This window comes from Phoca vitulina, unplaced genomic scaffold (genome assembly GCF_004348235.1).
Source record: "Phoca vitulina isolate PV1807 unplaced genomic scaffold, GSC_HSeal_1.0 scaffold42, whole genome shotgun sequence".
Classification (NCBI taxonomy): Eukaryota; Metazoa; Chordata; class Mammalia; order Carnivora; family Phocidae; genus Phoca; species Phoca vitulina.
The window spans coordinates 10,398,758-10,405,208 of record NW_022589745.1 but is presented as its reverse complement, the minus strand read 5'-3'; positions in this window follow the sequence as shown (position 1 = coordinate 10,405,208).

The window sequence follows — 6,451 nt, the reverse complement described above, 5'->3', positions numbered from 1 at the left end:
GTATTAATTTAACAGAAATTTGTTGAGCACTTATCCTTAGAAACCATCCTTATTGTTTATCATCTAAACCAGAACACTTTTGAGAGCGATAAGGATGTTAATAAGCTAAGACACATGGGATTTGGGGATTCAGTAACTTTTCTCAAGGTCACATGGATAGTAAAGGACAGAGGGGAAGGCCACATTCATGTTGAATGTCTTTCCAAGACTTTGCATTGAGGGCAGTGTTCAGCACAGAGTAAGTGTTCAACAAATTTCTGATGATTTAGTGGAGAAATGGATCATGCTAAATGAAATAAGTCAGACAAAGAAAATATAAAGTTCTCATTTATATGTGGAATCTTAAAAAAAAAGGTCAAATTCATAGTGACAAAGAGTAGAATGGTGATTACCAGGGCTGCGGAGGTGGGGAGCAGGGGAAGAAAGATATTGACCAAGGGTAATAACTTTCAGTTATAGGATGAATAAGTCTTGGAGACCTAATGTATTACATCATATACTTGATATTTGCTAACAGAGTAGATCTCAAGTGTTCTCACCACACACACAAAGATAATGATGGGAGGTGATAGATGTGTTAATTAGCTTGATTGTGGTAATCATTTCACTATATATTCACTATATATATATATAATATATATATTCACTATATATAATATATATTCACTGTATATATATATCGCCTTGTGTACCTTAAATATATTCACTGTATATATATGTATAATTTATATTCACTATATATATATATACACACACATCACTATATATTCACTATATAATATATATATTCACTGTGTGTGTGTGTATATATATATATTACATCACCTTGTATACCTTAAATACATACAATTTTCATTTGTCCATCATATTTCAGTAAAGCTGCAAAAATGGATTAATTTGGGGAAAAATAAAATAGAAATAGAATGCTTTTAGAAAAAGAATTTTTAAGAAATCTCATTTGGAAAAACAAAAGAAACACAAAAAGAAATCAATCAATATTTTAGATTCACATGACACCTAACTCAAACCTTTGGGAAGAAAGACGGAAGTGTAAACCAGGACAGGAAAGCCTCCCAAATGATGGGAGGATACTGGAAGTTGTGAGGCAGCTAGGAAGTAGAGCTGATGCCCACCGTGGAGAATGAGTGAATGCGCGCAGTACACCTCACAGGGTTGGGGTGATGATGGAGTGAACAGACAAGACAGTCCTTTGAAAAAAATTCATCTATGCATTATTATTCATCACTCCCTGCTTCAATCTTATCTCTACTGCACTTGCTAGCTTACAAGTCATTTATCATTAGTGCATTACTAGTTCATCGAGGATAAGAAACTCACAGCTTTTATATCCCTACTACCTATTTAATGGCCTGAGGGGTAGAGAAGCTCAGAAAAGGGTTATTACATGGAAACAGACAATAAATAAGAAGTTATGTTTCCTCCGACTCCCCACCGGAAAAGAGGACCCTGTTTACTATGAGGGAGACACATTTTAAAGAAAATGGCGATGAGGTTTGGAGCATCGTTTGCACACCCAGGGAAATCAACACCTGCGGATGTTTCTCCTTGCTCCATATCTTTCCACTGACGCACGTGCAGTCTGTGTGTCCACTCCAAAATAATAATCTTGCCCTTTCCCCAAATTGTGAGGACTAAAATAATCTAAAGGCTCATGTCACTGAGTGATTAGAAATTACTCCTGGTTGTTGCCAGCTTTATTCACCTCTTGTACCTTTGCTTCTGGTAACTCTGTGCATTCAGTATTAACCATCAGAAGCCCTCTCCATGGGGAAAATGATCAGGCTGTGACCTCTTCACTTAAAGACAACATTGCACGTACACTCAGCAACTGACCCCGCTCTCCTCTTTGAAGCTAGGGTCACAGAATTAAATATACCCAATTAACACTGGTTCAGCCCTCAAATCATGGACGCGAATGTGATTTATACTCATAATAATCCTTTGTGGGAAGTATAATAACATCCTTGGCTTTTGTCTTCCTGAGAAAATTGTCGAGGTTTACACAGCTTTTCAGAGATAAACCAGGGTATAGATTGTGTCCCTCGATATACTATTAACAAATTGAACTGTGGTATCTCTTCTACTTACATTAAAGGTTTGAAACACATATTTTGCACGCTAGGTTAGAGAGTTAGCAGACTGCTCTTGGTTCAAGGGGAAAAAAGTCCCCCAATTGCCTATGAAACTGAAGTAATTTGTGGTGTGTGGTACATCAGAAATGAAAGTCCCCAAAGTTACTATAGTTCTATTTAAGAAGGTGGGGTATCATTTTCTTGCAACAAGACCCTTCTTTTTTAAGATTTTATTTATTTGTTTGACAGAGAGAGACACAGCGAGAGAGGGAACACAAGTAGGGGGAGCGGGAGAGGGAGAAGCAGGCTTCCCGCGGAGCAGGGAGCCCGATACGGGGCTTGATCCCAGGACCCTGGGATCATGACCTGAGTCGAAGGCAGATGCTTAACGACTGAGCCACCCAGGCGCCCCTTGTAACAAGACCCTTAAATAGATGAATGGGGGAGCACATCCTAATTATGGGAATTGTGTTGCCAAGGTTTCAAGGATTGGAGCTTCAGAGGTTCTAGGAGCAGTGACAGCTAACCCCTGGCCAAGAAAATCGCATTTAGGCAAAGAAGAAAATGCTGAGTCTTTCATCTACAGAGCTCACCTTTGCAGCAGTCTCTGGGGTACACGCGTGGGCTGTTGTGGGTGGGAGAGGGGTAGGGCCTACGCGTGTCAACAGTTAGGCTGCTGTGCGGCCACACTGTAAGAATCACACACTGTATGTGTGGAAACACCTATTAGATAGAAAAAAGGTGAGTATCAGCCAGTCCCAGAGAGAAGACGTAAAGATCAAGTCCTCTGATGAGTGTCAGGAATGCAAGTACAAGGGTGCCCCAGAAGCTCAAGCGTGCTCACCTCTGGCCTGCTCTTGGAGCCACTGTTCTTTCTTCCTGAAAAGGGATTTTTGAGGAGAAAATGTACTCATAATTCCAATATTTCTTTAAACTCTGATTAAGTAAATGCCAACCTGAAGGAGATTCAACAAATCTTAGTTTCAGACTGCGTGTGCACGCATGTGCGCGCATACACATACACACCCCAGTTATTACATTTCAAATAAAAATGTAACATAAAACCATGACAAAACAAAACGAAAATGCCCATGGGACAAAAAGAAGTGCGATTTGAGATTCAAGATGTAGCCAGAAAGCAACTCTTTACCTCTCATTTAAATTTCATCTCTGCTGTAATGGAGTAATAAGGCAGGAATGAAACTACTCTGATAATATGCTTTTATTTATTTTTTCCTAATTAGGTATTCAAATTCTACATGAAAGAGCTCCATTTCCCCAGCTTGAATGCTATCCAGGCTTAGATGTTCCCTGAAGTTCCTCAATCCTGGGGTCTCAGTGGCTGCGGGGATGGTGCCGTGGGAAAGGGAATAGGGAGGGTGGAAAAAGAGAGCCAACCGAGTTCCACTGGGGAAGCTTTTGGGTCCCCCACCCCACTTTAACCCAAACCACTACATTTGGACCAGTGTTATTGTTGGGCTCTCTCTTGAGATTATTGAGCTAGGACTAGGATGAAATGAGTGAGGCATTTGCCCTGGGCACACAGTTGAAGGGGATGTCAAAAGACCCAGTAAGTGATATAAGGCATATTTAATGTAATCTTTAAAAAAAATCACATAGCTTACCTATGGCTCACAGAGTAGCCACCTGTTTTGTTAATACAATTTTATTGGAACCATGGCTATCATTAGCACGAGTGAAGTAAGATCATGCAAATACACTGTTGGATCCTACCTTTATTTAAAATGTTGAGGGGCGCCTGGGTGGCTCAGTCGTTAAGCATCTGCCTTCGGCTCAGGTCATGATCCCAGGTGCTGGGATCGAGCCCCGAATCAGGCTCCCCACTCTGCGGGAAGCCTGCTTCTCCCTCTCCCACTCCCCCCTGCTTGTGTTCCCTCTCTTGCTGTGTCTCTCTCTGTCAAATAAATAAATAAAATCTTTTAAAAATTTTTGACCATTTGTTCATCATGGATTACGGATATTTTAATTTTTTTATATTTTAAAATATTACATTAAATATTACTTATCTTCACTGCTGAGGTTTTTTATTTTGTTTTTGTTTTTTTGTTTTTTGTCGTTGCCTCCAAAATGAAGGCTTCACTTGCTTCATCCTAATTCTGGGTTTTTGATATTTTGCCTCATCCTAATTCTGGGTTTTTGACATTTGAAACCCAGGTTAAATTTTAAACAAAATATATGCTAAAAAAGTTTGTAAATCACAGCCCTTGAATATGAACAATGACATTGTGTTTAGGAAGGAAGGAAGGAAGGAAAGAAGGAAGGAAGGAAGAAAGAAAGGGAAGGGTGAAGAGAGGAGGGAGGGAGGAACAGAGACAGGGAGGAAGGAAGAAACCACTTTCTCCAAAGCTGACGGCAGAATCCCACCTCTTCCACCAGCCAATTATGATTTCTTTATTCCATTTGGTTTTCTGTTTGTTTTTGTTTTTTGTTTTAACCTGGTAGAATGGTTAAGGGTATGACCTGGGATTTACTTCTGGCTCTGAAATTTAACGTTTTTAGAGTTGTATTTTTAATTCCCTGGCCTTCAATATCCTTATCTGTAAAATGGGAGTAACATCTACTTCACAGCATTTGTGTGCTAACAAGTGAAGACAGTGCATAAAGTTCTCAAGCTCAGTTTCTGATATACACTAAGGTCCTAATAAATATTAGCAATCGGTTTTCTTGTTTTTGATGTTCTTGACATTGTTGATTTTTTAAAGTAATAGTTTCCCTATTACATGACAACATTCAATTATAGAAAATGCAGTATATTTTATATTAAATATCTATTATAGTATATACCTAATGTCAAATTCCATTACACATGTTATATAGTAAGTATATGTTACTTTTATGTATCATAGGATATATTGTATTTTATATATATTTTTATTATGTCAGTATATATCTTTTGACCTAGCCTATATGTACTCACAAGAAAGAGTCCATGCCTTATACATCTGTCGTATCTTGCATTTTGCTTACATGATTCAGCTTAGCCTAAGTTTTATTCAGTTGGTACCATTTCTCCAGGAGAAGTAATTGACCTAGTCATCTTTGTTTTGTTATTTCTTTGAATCCTCACAACCACCTTGTGAGATACATAATATCTATATTTGCCAGTGAGGAAACGGGCTCAGAGAGTCTGTGACTTACCCAAGGTCTCATGACCGGTTCTAGAACTCTGTCTGAATACATTTTAACACTTTTGATGCAGTTGTGATTGTTTTTTAATTCGTTTGGTTTTGTTTTAACTCCACAGCTGAATCGCACAGAGTGAGAGCATGCTAGGCAAAGCCACTTAACGGTTCAGTTAGTGGTCATTTTATTTTGGGCAAAACTTGACTAGGCATGAGTTCTTCTGAGAAGACTTTACTAATAAGCTCAAGCTGGATTAGGTGCTGCCATAATGTCAGCGACTTCTTGTTCTACCAGCACTTACCAGACACTATATGATTGTCTTTTAAAACACTTACCTGCTGCTAAAATACTCTGGCCTTCTTGAGGTTACTAAATGTGCTTTATTCACTTCTGTATCTGCACTACTTCATGAATCTTTGGTACCTAGTAAGTGCTCAGTTAACATTAATTGAATAAATGAGTGTGTCCATGTATAAAAACTGCTATTCATTTAACAAGGAATGACATTAAGATCTTCCAGACAAGATGAGAAAAGCTATGATATTTTGCTCCACCAGGCCTTGATCTGTTGATTAATCTGTAACATTTTTCTGCAATTGTTCTGCCATTTATCTAGCAAGCCAATCATTCCATGAAAAGCATGAAACTGCATATTCATTTAAACCAACTCCCCTCCTTCTCATTTTTACACATTGAAACTTCACATGTTTTTGATAGATGAAGAAATTTCAAATGTGAATGAGTTTTCGGTGGGTAGAGTCTGGCTAATTTAAATTTAATTTTTTTATATTCCTAAGAAGGAAGATGATACATCCATTAAGATATCAACCTAATAGGGGAGTATTTTCCCAGTAAGATTATACACACCAATTTTTCAAGATGATTTCAGTAGGGTTCTATAAAAAGCCAGATTTTTACATTTTGTGCCTGTTATGTGGAACTACATTCAGTATCTAATAATTTTTTCTTCACTATAAACAGAAATTGCTTTTGTAATCATAATAAAATATCTGCTGTTATACTACTCTAATTTTGATACCATCCAGCAAGTTCTATTCAACGTTTAGAAAGGCTCATATTCTGTAGCTGTTTAATAACTCCTTCTAGGTGGGTGGCAAATGCCACGTTAAGCCTTAGGGATATATAGATGAATGCAACACAGTCCTTAGATGCAACAGTATTTATTGTGGAAGACAGGCATGTCACCATCTCAA